Raw genomic sequence first — 16,540 nt, forward strand, 5'->3', positions numbered from 1 at the left:
AATTTGGGCAAAATATTCTCTCTGGTATTCATTTATGGCCCTATTCCCTTTTTCATGCTGGGTTGGAGACCAAGTGGGAGTGCAAAAAGGCAGTCTGCTATTTCTTGCCTCATCATTTTCCTTTTTGGTGACTTTTAGCTGCTGTCAACTCTCACAAGCCACCATAGAGATGCTCTTTTATGGATATGTGAAGAAGTCTGGTTGAACACTTGGTAGAAGGTGCCTCCCAAGACAAAAGTGAACAGTGCGTCAGCCACTGCTGTCACTGCAATCCTGTCCTCAGGTGGTAAAGACCAATATACCTTGTCAAATTGCCCAAAAGTTTGTGAGACAGGAAAAGATTGAAGAGTTTATAGCATCTGAACTTATACCACATGCTCATTTAATTCATTTAATGTTTCATTTCTGTATTTAGATCTTCAATTTTAGGAACACCTATATCCTTCAGATCTTTTGCTCCCTCCGCAAGTGCACACGTATATACTAGATATACACACATAGCAGAGTTCAAAATCAGCAGTGTGTGCTATGAATCAAAGATATGGAATCTGCTCTCAAAGAACTTGTGTCCTAGTGGTATTCATCTTTGCAAAGTGACAAATTTATATATATGAACATATTGTTAAGTAATACTACCTAGAATATTAAAACCTAGTAGAGCTTTCCAAAAGATACAGTTCATCCATAGAAAGCAAAAGAAACCTAACTTTTGTAATATTTACATACAATTCTGTTTTAACTAATTTTTAGAATTATATATGTATACATGTTTGTATATATATATAATCTGCCACTTGAGCTTTTCCCACAATCCCCAACTAGTTAAAATTTATTTTAGTTAGTTTTCTGGTATGGCCTTATGGTTTTTGCTTTGGGCCAGCCTTGAACTGTGAATCTTCTACTTTGCCTTCCACAAAGCTGGAATTACAGGCATGTGCCATCACTCCTAGTTCCCTTAATGTTAATGTCTTACCTAACCCTTGTGTAGCTTACCAAAACTAGGAAATTAACATTGGTTACACTTACTAAACCACAGACTTAATTGTATGTCATCCTTTTTTTTTTTTTTTTTTTTTTTTTTTGCCAGTCCTGGGCTTGAGCTCAGGGCCTGAGCACTGTCCTTGGACTTTCTCAAGGCTAGAGCTCTACCACTTGAGCCTCAGCACCACTTCCGGCTTTTTTCTATGTATGTGGTACCAAGGAATCAAACCCGGGTGTTCATGCATGCTAGGCAAGCACTTTAACCACTAGGCCAAACTCCCGGCCTGTCATCCATTTTTTAGTAATACTCTTCTGCTGTCGACTCTTCCTCTGTCTTTCATGACCTTGACACTTTTCAATTGTATTGATCAGGAATCTGGCAGAATGTCCCTCTCTTTGGGTTTATCTGATGTTTTCTCATTACTATATTAAAGTTATAGATTTTGGGATAAAAATATCAGGGAGGCAATAATGCCTTCCTTAGCATCCTAACAGGGAAACATAATTATTAGCATGTCTGAGTTCCAGTCATTGATAAACTTGATCATTTTGTTAAGGTTGTAGCCGGCAGGTTTCTCCACTGTATGATTATTTTAATACTGTAAGTTTAACACTGCCTTTTCTCTTTAGCAAATCTTTTGTGGAAGATATTTGGGGGCTATGCAAATATTTTTTTGCTAGCCCCAGCGCTCTACTACTGCACACAACCTCTCTTATTTCTTCTTAAAACTCCACAAACTATTTTTTTGTTTTTGTTTTTGTTTGTTTGTTTTTAGAAAAATTTTAAATTTAGAATAGCTTCCCCCACCCCCTGGTCCTAGACTATGAACTCTGGACCTGGGTGCTGTTCCTCAGCTCCTTTTTCTCAGTGCTACCACTCTACCACCTGAGCCACAGCACCAATTCTGTTTTTTTTTTTCTGTGGTTAATTGGAGATAAGCCTCTATGAACTTTCCTGCCCCACCTGGATTTGAACCACTATCTTCAAATTTCAGCCTCCTGAGTAACTAAGATTACTGGCCCTTGGCTTTAGAATGGTTTGATTTATAGAATGGTACATAGGATCCCCATATTTCCTCACTCAATTTTCCCTGTCATTAATATCATAAATGTAGATATGTCAGAACTACTGAGTCAACATTGATATGTTACTGTTGATTCTATACTCTATTTGTATTTCATTATACCCACTCATTTTCACATTTGATTCTTTTTGCTTGTATCAGATATTACTGCAATGTTCTAATAGTAATTGTGTTTTCTTCCAGTTTTTCCACATCATTAATGCAATAATTTTTTATATTAGTGTGGAATATTGAATATATATTATATTCCTTGGGTTGTAATATAATACTATCCTTCCACATTTATGGATGAAATTACTTTAGCTTCTACAATTGGGAACTCTTTCAGAGACTAGCGCCTCTGGCCTCTGAGTCCTTTAAAAAATGCCCTCCTTTTTTTCCTTCCCTTCCTCTCCTCCCTCCCTTTCCTTTTCCTTCTCTTTCTCTTTCCTTCCTTCCTTCTTTCCTCCTTTTTTTTAGCACTTCCTAATTTTTCAGGCACTGTGCATTTAATTTTTATATGACATCAACATTCATCCAGGAGGCTGCTGGTTAAGTGGTGTAATAGTTTTTTCCTTAGTTCACATATTAACTTTTCTCTTTACTTATTCTTACAGTACGAACACTGGGATTGTTCCAAATTACACTGAAAGATCAACTATAACAGATACACCAGAAGAAGGAAGAAGAGTCCCAGGTAGATGGACATTGTTTTCTTGTTCCTTTCCTTTTTCTTTTTTCTTTTTTTCTGTTTTCTTTTTTTGTAGGTTATGGGGTTTGAACTCTGGGTCTGGGTACTGTCCTTGAGCTCTTTAGCTCAATGCTAGTGCTCTACCACTAGCCACAGCGCCACTTCTACTTTTCTGGCGGTTAATTGGAGACAAGAATCTCACGAACTTTTGTACCTGAGCTGGCTTTGAACTTTGATTCTCAGATCTCAGCTTCCTGAGTAGCTAGGATTACAAGTATGAGCCATCGGCATTCAGCCTTTTCTTTTTATTTTATATGGTTTTGGGCAAGTTACCAACCTCTCTAAATGTAAGTTTAGTCATCTGTAAGTGATAAAAGTAGTAATAATATTTACCTTCTGAAGCCATAAAGATTATACAAGTTGTCATCTGATGAAAAGTAGTTTTGTTTGACCGTCACTGGTGGCTTGTAGCTTCTTCAATCCTAACCAATCAGGAGGCTGAGATCTAAGAATTGCTCTTTGAAAACAGCCTGGGCTAGCAAGTCTGTAAGACTCTTCTCTTCAGTTAACCACCAAAAAGCCAGAAGAGGAGCTGTGGCTGAAGTAGTAGCCTTGAACACAAAAACTCAGGGACAGTGCCAAGATACTGAGTTCAAGCTTCAGGACTCAGACTCTTACACACACACACACACACACACACACACACACACACACACACACACTCACAAGGATCTTGTTTGAGATAAAGCTGTATGTTAGTGGAATAAAGGTATTTCTACATCTAGTACAAGGGCTTTCACTGTATCTTGGCCTTTTATTTGGTAAGAAAAGTTTTTGTGATTATACAGAGCATTCTGAGCCTGAGGAAACTGAGCCTGAAACCAGATTATTGTATTTACCCAGATGCAATTTCATTTCTGTAATTCTATTCATCTAAAATGCCCAAGATTATATTGGTAACAAACATGACCACTCTTTTTCTGTCATAAAATGAAAGTTTTATTTTTTTGCCAGTCCCAGGGCTTGAACCCATGGCCTGAGCACTGACCTTGGGCTTTCTCAAGGGTAGAGCTCTACTACCTGAGCCAGAGCACCACCACTTCTGACTTTTTTTCTATGTACATGGTACCAAGGAATCTAACCCGGGTCTTCGTGCATGCTAGGCAAGCACTCTACTACAAGGCCAAATTCCCAGCCAAAATGAGAGCTTTGTCTTTAGTAAAATGAAATTATGACAGGATTCTATTTTTTTCTCCTCCAAAGCCATGCAATATATTTTACAATCTAGTCTAAACCATCGTGTGGCAACAACTCAATCTGTAATTGTTCATTTGCTAAGAGGAGTTATGTACCTTGTTTGTCAGTGAGATGGATGCAACACTGGTGCAGTGGGAGAATACATACTTCAAATACACACACACACACACACACACACACACACACACACACACACACACACACACACAAAGTGAGAAACTTGATACCTTGTATTTTGCCTTTGAGGAGAATGAGAACTCGGGGACAAAAGAAGGCAAAAGTTTTACTCATTTTCTCAGATGGAATATAAAGTTTCAATTAAAACATGTAATGTTACAGAAAAAAATATATGTGGGAGGCAGGAAATGACAGAATGAACTGAAAACTTCGGTAACAGAGAAATGGTTTATTTTCACTTTATTCTTTTTTTTTTTTTGCCAGTCTTGGGCTTGAGCTCAGAGCCTGAGCATTGTCCTTGGACTTTCTCGAGGCTAGAGCTCTACCACTTGAACCTCAGCACCACTTCTGACTTTTTTTTTCTATGTGTGTGGTACCGAGGAATCAAACCTGGGTCTTCGTGCATGCTAGGCAAGCACTCTACCATTAGGCCAAACTCCCGGCCCCACTTTATTCCTTTTTTGTGTGCCAGTTCCAGGCTTGAACTCAGGGCCTAGTTGCCACCCTGAGCTTTTTCTACTTGTGAATAGGGTTCTACTGAGTCATACCTCCACTTCCAGCTTTTTGTTGGTTAATTGAAGATCAGAGTCTAATTGGACTTTCTGCCCAGACTGGCTTTGATCTCATTTTCCTGAGTAGACCTGGGTTCAAGCCTCAGGACTGGCAAAAGAAAGAAGAAGAAGAAGGAGAAGGAGAAGGAGAAGAGATAAGCATATTTTCTAGAACAGTAGCCATATGTAAGGTATAATTGTTCAGAACAGCTAGGAGATAGCCCACTCCTCTCTCTGTCTCTGTCTCTGTCTCTGTCTCTGTCTCTCTCTCTCTCTCTCTCTGTCCTCTGTCTCTCTGTCTCTTGTCCCTGTCTCTCTGTTTCTGTCTCCCTCTTTCTCTCCCTCCGTCCCTCTCTCCTTTTATTTACCAAAGATAAATGAAAATAAAATTCCTCCAATCTTGCTTTTTGCTGGTTATTTTTTGCAAATGGAGTCTAATGAACTTTTCTGCCCTGGCTGGCCTGCAAGGATAATCCTCTAGATCTCAGCCTCCTAAGAAGCTAGGATACAAATGTGAGCCATTGGTACTTGCCTCTGAGAAGTTTTTGAAAAATGTCTATTTTGCCTTCTGGTGCATGCATCTCCCATCAGTAATCTTACACTCTTAGAAGGGAAAGATAAACGAAGATGTGTATTTTGCCAGGCATGGTGGGGTGGCTCACACCTGTAATCCTACCTACAGGAGGCTGAGACCTGAGGATCAAGGTTCAAAGCCAGCTCAGGCACAATAGGACCTGAGACTTCTATCTCCAATTAACCTCTAGAAAATAGGAAGTGGAGCTTGGCTCAAATGTAGGATGGTAACCTTGAGCTGAAGAGCTCAGGGACAGCACCCAGGTGGAGTTCAAGCCCCATGACCCACAAAAAAATATTTCCAGGACATGTTTCCATTATTTTCATATGACTAGTCTGGAGCCAGGTCCAGAAGTAGGAATTTCTTAAGTTTCCCAACTAAATTTTAATGTGCAGCTATGTTTTAGAACTTCAGGATTAATACCCCCTATCTTGGTTTAACTTTCAATTGTAAGTCTTCCATTTTTCTTTAAGTTACACAGTAATTACTGTATCTGGAAGAGAAGGTTGGGGAAATTTTAATGAAAAGATAATAGAGCAATAATTTATTTATTTTTGCCAGTTCTGGGCTTGGTCTCAGGGCCTGAGTACTGTCCTTAGGCTTTCTCAAGGCTAAAGCTCTACCACTTGAGCCACAGCACCACTTCTGGCTTTTTTCTATGTATGTGGTACTAAGAAATCGAACCCGGGTTTTTGTGCATGCTAGGCAAGCAGTCTACCACTAGGCCAAACTCCCGGCCCAATAATAACAATTTAAATGCCACCAGATCCTACATTTTACTAACAAGCAAATTTAAATGATTAAAATTATACAGCTATTTATAGATACATCCAATATACACATTAAATAAACTTGAGCAACAGGATATTTTAAGTATCGTAAGTGCATTCATTAACTTTTTGAAATTTATTCTATTTTGTTTATTGGTGATCTAAACTTACTTTAAAGTAAAATTCACTCATGCAATAACTGACAAAACAATATAAAATTGAAACAATGCACAAAAAGTACAAAGTGGAAAACAAATATCTGACTCTTGAAATTTGGAAGCCTCCTTTTTCATTTTTTTTTTCTTACATATTTCTACCACAAAGCATCTATTGTCATCCACAAGGCGGCAGTATTGCTTAGTCTTCAAAAATCTTTCCTCAAAACCAGTGACTTTTCCTGATTATTCAAGGAGAGCTTTGTAGATACAAGTTATCATCGTAGTGACACAATTGGTCCCTAGTACTAAAAAGCCAGGTCAAAAATAGATTTCTAATTTGTGAGGGGAAAAAAAAAGACCAAAGGACAGCACCAGATAGAACTGCAACAGTGTAGAGAAACATTAGGAAACAGGTCAAGAGCTGAGAAAAACCAATGGAAGCACCCAGGGTAGGGAGCTTGAAATCTACCGATTTTCTTGTCTCCATAGATACACTGATAGAGCCAAAACTCTGAATTGTGGAGTGTTCATTTCTATCACACAAAAACTTTCCTTCATAATACACCAGACCCAGTCAGGGCACTCAGGGAGTACTAGAAAAAAAAGGTCTGGATCCTTATTTTTATTCTTTTGCAATGTTAGGGATTGAACTTGTGCCTTTTTAGTATGTGCACTACTACTATATAGCTATATCCTCAACACTAAGCCTGGATATTGTAATAATGCCTTTAAAAAAAAATTTGGAGCCAGGCACCACTGGTTCACACCTGTAATCCCAGCTACTGAGGCCAACCCCAGGCAGGGAAGTCCGTGAGACTCTTGTCTGCCATTATCCACCAGAAAACCAGAAGTTGTGCTGTGTCTCAAGGTGATAGAGTGCTAGCCTTGAGAAAAAGCACTCAGGGACAGTAACTAGGCCCTGACTTCAAACCCCATGACTGACAAAAAAAAAAAAAGAAAAAAAAATGGGGAGATTCGGTAGGCATTTCAGATTTGGAAGTTTTGGTTACATCATTACAGTAAATTCTTTTTTTTTTTCTCTGTCAATCGTCGGGCTTGGAATCCTGGCCTAGGCACTGTCCCTGAGCTCTTCAGCACAAGGCTACCACTCTACCCCTTGAGCCACAGCACCACTTTTGGCTTTTTCTATATATGTGGTACCAAGGAATGTAACCTGGGTCTTCATGCATGCTAGGCAAGCACTTTACCACTAGGCCAAATTCAATGCCCTCTGAGTATTTTAAATGATATGTCTGATACCAATTCAAAGTTACTTTTTTCTTTTTTTCTTTACTTATTTATTTTTCTTTTTTAGTGCCCTCTATCCAAACTTTATTCTAGGTTAGACACTCTTCAGTATGTACGGTTTGTAATGGAAAATTATAAAGGAGTTTTGTTTTATTTCTGTTTTTTGTTTATTTCTGAGATTTGGATTCGGGGCTTTATACTTGCTAGGCAGGCACTTGGGTCATTCCATCAGCCTCTTTTTTATTTTTTTTTTCTGGCTACAAGTTTATTCAACACAAAATAATCCTCTCCATCTTTACTGGGGTGGCTGTCCACTACCACAATCAAATCCACCTCTAAACTGAAATTCAGTTGCTGACCCAGCCCCAGCCTCGGCTTTGTTGTCAGCACTAGGGGTACAGCGCTCCATTGGTACGTGTCTCTGTCAGCTTCACCTCTTCAGGTGTCTCTTCACCTGAGTCTTGCAGGCCTCTCACCCTCCAGACCTTTGGGCAGAGGCCTGCCAGTCTCAGGTCAGCTGCAGCACAAGGTAGCAGGCACAATCTCAGGAGGCAGATGGGGGTAATCTAAGAGATACTGGATGCCTTCTTTGGTTAGGTACCAATAAAAATGCCTCCAGGCAAACTGTTCTTTCACGTAGCCTCAAGACTTGAGAGACTGCATGGCCTTCATGATGTGAAGGTTGGGCACATTCTTGTCTGCTAGCTCTGGGTGCTTGGGCATGTGGACATCCTTCTTAGCTACCATCACCCCCTCCTTAAAAAGGAGTTCATAAATGGCAATCCGGTTCTTCTTGGGCATCAGCCTCACGGCGGCTTGTACTTTCTGCATTTGAATCTGAAATAGGTTTTCTTCATGATTTCTTTTTTTTTTTTTTTTTTTTGCCACTCCTGGAGACTGAACTTAGGGCCTGAGCATTGTCCTTAGATACTTTTTTGTTCAAGGCTAGAGCTCTACCACTTGAGCCACAGCACCATGTCCAGCTTTTTTCACACCACATCTGGCTTTTTTCTATGTCTGTGGTATTGAGGAGTTGAACCAAGGTCTTCATGCATGTTAGGCAAGCACTTGACCACTAGGCCAAACTCCTGACCCATTTCTTCATGATTTCTAATGTAGTCAAGGAGTACACTCAAATTACAAACTGGAAATAAAACAATTTGGCTCTTGCTTATAATCCTAGCTACTCAGGAGGCAGATCGTGGTTTGAAGTTACCCTGGGAAGGAGTCTGTAAGACTTACATCCAATTAAATCACAGAAAAAGCCTGAAGTGGCACTGTGACTCAAGTGGTAGAATGCTAGTCTTGAGCAAAAGGAGCTCAGGACAGAGCCCATCACCACAGTTCAAGCCTCAGGGGAAAAAAAAAATGGTTAAAGGCCAATAAGGAAAACCTGTCATGCAACAAAACCATCAGAAGAATCCATTTAATAATACAGTGTCACCCCCACTTCTGGCTTTTTGGTAGTCAATTGGTGATAAGAATCTCATTGGCTTTCCTGCCTAGGATGGCTTCAATTTATGATTTTCTGACCTCAGCCTCCTCAGTAGTTAGTATTACAGTCATGAGCCACTGGCACCTGGCTATGAAATCCTCTTATACTACTAATATATACAATTCAAAAATAAAATAAAAATAAAGAGATGGCAGTAATTATTTTCTTCATTTTATTGTTCCCATTTCCCGACACATATTTGATTGCAGAGGGTCTTTTATTGGGAAAAACAGAAGAAGGAAAGGCGGGGGAAGCTTTGGTTATTCCTGGCTGAGGACCTGTAGTCAGCATTTTCTGTATTATTTGGAAATCTCTATCTTCAGCTTCTAAGGTTCTAAGTTCTTATTGAATGTTTAAAATGCTATTCAGCATGAACTCTTATCTTTTGTATCTACAGAAACTCTAGATGCCAGAGGGACTTTCCTATAGATATAAAAGTTAAAGATTAACCCAAAACTTAAGCACCATTAAGGAGGTATTCTCTTCTTTTTTTTTTTTTCCAGTCCTGGGCTTGAGCTCAGGGCCTGAGCACTGTCTTTGGGCTTTCCTCAAGGCTAGTGTTCTACCCTAAGCCACTGCACCACTTCTGGCTTTTTCTATGTATGTGGTACTGAGGAGTCGAACCTGGGTCTTCATGTATGCTAGGCAGGCACTCTACCACTAGGCCAAACTCCTGGCCCAGAGGTATTCTTCTTTTCATGAAAAAAGAACTTGTTTTGGGTGACATTATAATGGCATGGAATTATTATAGCTGAAGTTGGTTGTTAGATGAATCCCTACTTATTCTTTTCTGAAATGTCACTCAAAAAGTGGAACAAAATGATTGTACTCTAATGAAGCGACTCTATTTTCAGCTAGTAAATCAAAGTAAATATATTAATTAACCAGGGTAATGCTTTGGATTTTCTTTTTATCCATCTTCACAGTATGGTATCTGCATTTTGGTCTCATTTATTTGAAGATTATAATGAAAAGATAATAATGATAATAAAGTATAGATTTGCTTTTTTGATATGCTCTTGGCTATTGAATATCTAGCTTGAGGTTAAGAGTGAAAATGTTTGTTGGCATTCTCTGAAATTTCTTGAAGCAATGAAAAGTAAAATGTTCAGGAAATTCTCCATGAAGAGAGAGTCAGTGTTAGTTATACAAGTTGACAAATATTTACACCTCACCAACACCTTGATGATTTTGGCAGATGTAGAACTTTTTCTTTTCTTTTCTGTGCCCTTACTGGGGCTCAAACTCAGAACCTGATCACTGTACCTGAGCTCTTTTGCTCAAAGCTAGTGCTCTACTGCTTGAGCCACAGCTCCATTTCTGACTTTTGGGTGTTAAGAGTCTCACAAATTTTCCTGCCCAGGCTGGCTTTGAACCTCAATCCTCAGATCACAGCCTCTTGGAATAGCTTAAGGATTACAGGCATGAGCCACTGTCACCCAGCTAGAAGATTTTTAAAAAATCTTTAAAAAGTATTTAATATTATCAGAGGCAAGATAGAATTTGAGATGCAGAAATAGACAAAATATGGAGTCAGGAAGGTTTCATTGTGAACTCACCTGTAGTTCATCATCTATAATTTATTTTCTAAAAATTTAAATGGTGAATAGAATTGATTTACATTTATCATTACAACATACTGTTTGAAATGTGTATATTGTGAATGGCTCAATTAAACTCATCAACATGCATTCTCTTTACTAATTCCAATGACAATGTACTATGAATCCTTTTCAGATTGCCTACACACTGTAGTTGCTGCAATAGGAAAGCAATATAGTGTCTTTACGACGATGCTCTCTTAGCCCACAGCTGATTGGATAAGAGGTAGACATCTGACCTAAGCAAATTACATTGTGGCTCTAGGGAATTTGGATGCAGAGCCCTTGGCTCCTCATTGGTAGGCTTGGAGCCAAAGAGTGTGAAGAACTGAGACAGGACTGCCATTTTCTTCAAAAAGGGATGCTGAAGCTAAGAGTCAATCTTTAAAAAAAAAAAGAGAGAGAGAGAAGATTTCACAGAGCTCATGTCAAGTGCCTTGTGAAGCCTAGCTGTCCTACCAGCTTTGGTGTCTCAAGATACACCTGTATCTTTCTAGTAATCATTATTCCCATGCACTTAAGTTGGTTAAAATGGGATTCTCTTCCTTGTGAACAATTATCCCTTATCAAGACAGTGTTCTCCACAAAGAAAGGCTAAAATTTATGAAAGACATAGTAGGTCACATGGACTGCAAGTGCCTGACTTCTGAAAAATTTGTTTGAATCTCCTAGATTATCCTTCTTGTAGATGAACTGGCTGTATAATACAACAGATGCAGCAGGCTTTGTGAGCAAATGTGTCACAAAGAAATGCTGAGCAGCATGAAATCTTTGCAGCCACACTCACATGTTTTTACCATACATGGTCTAAATGACAATAACAACAAAAGAAAACCCAGAAATCCAAACATGAGAAAAACTTATGGTTGAATTTTTTAATCTTTATCCTAACTAAATCATATTAATATAGGTAGACTTCAGAGATATGCAGAGCAGATTAATGAACCATTATAAAAGGACTTGAAAAGATTCTGGAATGGAGAGAATAATAATCTCTATCAGATCCATCAATTTCTAGCCCCCTGTGCTTCTGCTTTACACTCTTGACACCAATTATGTAAATCTGCTCACAACATCACTGGCTTGCTTTTGCATTGTAATTAAATATAGGTGCCTTATGAAAACAAAAGGAAATGCATGGCCCTTTCCAGGATTTAAAATTTGAACAAATTCACTGATTTTGTTCCTCTGGAATTATCGGGCAGCTGGAGGAACAGCTGGACCAGTTTCTGAACATCAACAACAAAACCCTTCAAGTCTGAATTACAATGATTTTTCTTTCATCAGAATTTTATGGTATTGTTTAATATATACAAAACAGGTTTACTGGTAATTTATTGCTTTCCTGTTTACATTATCAAATGTATTATGGAGACACAGACAAATGCACTAAGGATTCTTGAATCAATCTTAAAAAAATCAGAGAAGATTGAGAATACTTGGACTTTATTTATTTATGTATTTATTTAATGTTGGTATTAGGGTTTGAATTCAGGGTCTGGGTACTTGCTGTCCCTTAGCTTTTTCAGTTGAGACTGGTGCTCTATCACTTGAACCACAGCTCTACATCCTACATTTTTGTGGGTAACTGGAGGAATCTCACAAACTTTCCATCTGGGCTAATTTCAAAGCTTGATATTCAAATCTCAGCCTCATGAAAAGCTTGAGATTATAGGCATGAGCCACCAGCACCTGGCTTGGACTTCATTTTAACAAACTGGACAATCTAGTTTAAACAAGAAATGAAAGACAGTATTCCTATATGGGCTCAGTTAGGTTTAAGGCTCAGGCCCAGTTTTGTTTGAATTCATTTTTGCTTTCACTTTGAGATAGTTTCTTTTGAGTTTCAAACTCACATTCCTCCTGTTGGGATCGCAGACCAGAGCCACCACACCTGATAAGGCCCATTTCTAGTAGGGTGACCTTTGGTAAATTACTCAACCTCTCTGTTCTCTAATTTTCTCCTTTGTGAAGTAGGGATAGAAACAGTTTTATAGCTGGTTGAAGTGGCTCACACCTGTAATCCTAGCTACTCAGGAGGCTGAGATATGAGGATCACAGTTCAAAGCCAACCCAGCACTAAAGACAGTAAAATTTTTATCTCCACTTAACCACCAGAAAATCGGAAGTGGGGCTATGGCTCAAGGGATAGGGTGGTAGCATTGAGCTGAAGAGCTCAGGCACAATGCCCAGGCCCAGAGTTCAAGACCCATGATAGCAACAACAAAAAAAAATGGTACTCCTTTATTGGGTAAAAATATAAAATCCTGGGCCAGGAGTTTGGCCTAGTGGTACAGTGCTTGCCTAGCATGCACAAAGACCCAGGTTTGATTCCTCAGTACCACATACATAGAAAAAGCCAGAAGCAGTGCTGTGGCTCAAGTGGTAGAGATCTAGCCTTGAAAAAGCCCAAGAACAGTGCTCAGGCCCTGAGCTGGTGCCAATATATATATATTATATATATTATATATATATAATATATATAATATATATATATCCACACACATATATATACGTATATATATATATATTCCTGTATTTTTCTTGAAATGTCAGTCAACAAAGCACATTTCTTGAAATGTAACATTATTTCAAATTCAATGATCCAAAAGTAGGGACATAGACATACATCTCTCTTATTATAGGCACAGAGTACTTTGCTTAGGAAAGGTGTGGTGTGGATAAGTGCTCTGTGAGTACATGGATATAATGCCAGCAACCTTGATCTCAAAGTTCAGATGTCTGTCTCCTTTATAAGGATTATATTCTGCCTAGTAGGTTGGTGGAATGACTGTGTTATCTTAGGGCAAGGCCAGCGTGTCCTGATTAGGTAGGCATGGTACATTGGGTCCAGATAGGTAGGTACAACATGAAACCCAGCAGAAGGTCCAAGGAGGAAGTCTAGCTGTACCTCAGTAGGGCAAGAAAAGGAGAATAGCCTGAGGAAACTGTTGACAAGTAGAAGACTTAAGTTGAAGTTCGAATTTTTAAAGGTGCACAGCACAGTTTTTGGTAATCCAGGACAAGGAATATTTGCAGAGCAACAAGCATCAAGCCTGAGGACCAGTAAGACCATATTGGATTGGGTACTGTTGACTCACACCTGCAATCCTAGTTTCTTAGGAGGCTGAGATCTGAGGATAATGGTTTGAAGTTAATCTAGGCAGAATGGACCCTGAGAATCTTGTCTCCAATCAATCAGAAAAAAGACTAAAGTGTAGAATATAACCATTGAGGAGAAAAAGCTAAGTGAAAATGAGAGGCCCTCCACTGAAGCCCCAAATACTTGCACAAAATAAAAAGAAAGAAAGAACAAAGGGCTGGAAACATGGCCTAGTGGTAGAGTGCCTAGCATGCATGAAGCACTGGATTCAATTCCTCTGTACTACATATACAGAAAAAGCCAGAAATGGTGTTATGGCTCACATGATAGAGCTCTAGCTATGAGAAAGCCCAAGGACAATGCCAAGAAAGAAAGGAAGGAAGGGAGGGAGGGAGGGAGGGAGGGAGGAAGGAAGGAAGGAAGGAAGGAAGGAAGGAAGGAAGGAAGGAAGGAAGGAAGGGAGGAAAAGAAAGAATATAGGGATATGATTTCATAATGATCAAAACAAGGGACTCAGTGAAGGGAAGCAGAGGGAACTCGGATACAAAAATAGGGTCTGAGTCTCAGAATTCTGACCTCTTCCAGCATGAGACCTGAATCAAAGCAGCAGTGGTGAAATTATTGCTCAGGCTATGATCATGGTTAAAGTGGTAGAGCACTGGTCTAGTAAGTGTGAGGCCCTGAGTTCAGTCCCCAGTACTTGGGGAACAAATGCTTAAAATGTCCTTGGAGATGTGTTGGTCCAAAGAGCCCGTTCTAAGAATAAAAAGGACAGAAAAGCCTGGGAGGAAAATAGAAGAGAAAAGCAGAATATCCACTAGAGAGGGAAGTAGTTCTGATGGTTTTATTTGTCTTAAAATTACAGAACCACAGAAAGGACCACTGAACATCTGGGTATTCTGTCAGTGAATGGGTAATGGTCTTTAATGCCTCATGTCAATGCTCTTTCTGAACAACAGAAAGAAAATGAACTACATTCCATACAGAAGTCCTGGCAATATATTCTAATACAAAGAATGTCTTCTTCCCCTCAATTTTTAAAAATCTTGCTTCTAGTTGGGACACCAACGATACATGGCAGTCAGTCATCCTAGCTACATAGGAAGCTGAGACATAGACAATCATGGTTCTAGGCGAGCAAAGGCAAAAAAAAAAATAGTCCATACAGTTACTCCATCTTGATGGAAAAAGCTGTCATTCTTAGCGATGGTGAGAAGCACAAAATAAGAGGACCAAAGTCCAGGGATATGTTAGGAAGCAAGATCTTATCTCAAAAATAACTAGTACAGCTGTAGGGAGGGAAATGGGGACAAAAACACAATGTGTGAAAGTAATGCACCTACTACCTGGTGAATGTAACTGTAACCCCTCTAAACATTACCTCGACAATAATAAGAATAATAAGTAGTACAAAAGATGGGCTGGAAGTATGTGTAAGACCTTGAGATTAAATTCTGATAATGCCAACACAAACAAACCACTAAACCAAACCAACCAATCAACCAAACCAGTATCTCCCAGGAGGAACTTGGCTTGTTTAACATGAAACAGAATTTAACTTGAAAAAATAATCAAATGAGTGAGAAATATGCTGTTTGGAGTCAGAATTATACTAGTTATAGATGAAAATTATCTTCTTGAGAGGAGTATGGAGAAGACAAAGAAAGGCAAGAAACAGCTGCAGCCCAAATTAATTGGCTTGCCAATTATGACTGCTGGAACAACTGCAATGCAGTTATTCCGATATTGTAGCTGAGGATGGAGCTAAATGGCTCTAGGACCTGCATCAATCAATCAATCAATCAATCAGAGACTGGTTTTCTAGTTTATAGCTCTTCTCAGATTTTTGTTTTAGCTTTTTCTTTCTATTGACTGCTTTAAGAAGAAAAAAATTGGGCTGGGAATGTGACTTAGTGGTAGAATGCTTGCCTAGCATGCATGAAGCCATGGGTTTGATTCTTCAGTACAACATAAATAGAAAAAGCTGGAAGTGGTGCTGTGGCTCAAGTGGTAGAGCACTAGCCTTGAACAAAAAAAGCTCAAGGACAGTGCCTAGACACTGAGTTTAATCCCCAAGAGTGGTCAAAAATAAATCTCATGAATTTTCGTGTCTAACTGAATACAAAACCATGATTCTCAGGTCTCAGCCTCCTGAGAAGCTAGAATTATAGGCATGAGCACCAGCACTCAGCTCTATCTATCTATCTATCTATCTATCTATCTATCTATCTATCTATCTTATATCTGTGCTGGATGTTGAACCCAGGACCTTATCATGCATGCTAGGCATTCATTAAAAGTTTTTTTGTGGGTTTTTTTGACATCAAAGTTTAAACATGCACATATTTATGTATCAAATACTATTGTGCATCATATGGCAAAGATTCAGATGGACTGTTGTATATGCTAAAAGTTCCATAAGATTATAATGGAAGCTGAGCATGGTGGTTAGTAATCCCAGCTGTTTTGGAGTCATAAATAGGAGGATCATGGTTTGATATCACAGAAGAAGAAGAAGAAGAAGAAGAAGAAGAAGAAGAAGAAGAAGAAGAAGAAGAAGAAGAAGAAGAAGAAGAAGAAGAAGAAGAAGAGGAAGAAGAAGAGGAGAGGAGGAGGAGGAAGAGGGGGAGGAGGAGGGGGAGGAGGAGGGGGAGGGGGAGAAGGGGGAGGGGGAGCAGGGGGAGAAAGGGGAGGAGGAGGAGGAGGAGGAGGAGGAGAAGCACTAGTTAACAAGACCTTATCTTAGAGAATAAGATGATATGTGGTGCCTATCTGTAATCTTAGGTCCATGGGAAGTATAGGTAATTATCCTAGCTACTCAGGATGCTGGGATCTGAGGATCACTATTTGAAGCCAGTACAGGCAGGAAA

At 39.2% G+C, this 16,540-nt stretch overlaps 1 protein-coding gene and 1 pseudogene across 2 annotated transcripts in view; one reads left to right on the top strand and one right to left on the bottom strand.

Moving 5' to 3' along the window:
* The window catches only part of Frmd5 (FERM domain containing 5), a 252,087-nt gene that overhangs the window by 8,446 nt on the left and 227,101 nt on the right, over positions 1-16,540 (top strand). For both annotated transcript variants that reach the window (XM_090318463.1, XM_090318462.1), the window contains exon 2: positions 2,663-2,742. The gene's annotated coding sequence lies outside the window, so the exon portion shown is untranslated. The remainder of the gene's footprint in view (positions 1-2,662; positions 2,743-16,540) is intronic.
* Positions 7,767-8,350, bottom strand: LOC150046559 (small ribosomal subunit protein eS10 pseudogene; annotated as a pseudogene).

The sequence above is a fragment of the Megascapheus bottae genome, chromosome 25 (assembly GCF_031878675.1).
Source record: "Megascapheus bottae isolate mThoBot1 chromosome 25, mThoBot2.hap1, whole genome shotgun sequence".
NCBI classification, from domain to species: domain Eukaryota; kingdom Metazoa; phylum Chordata; class Mammalia; order Rodentia; family Geomyidae; genus Megascapheus; species Megascapheus bottae.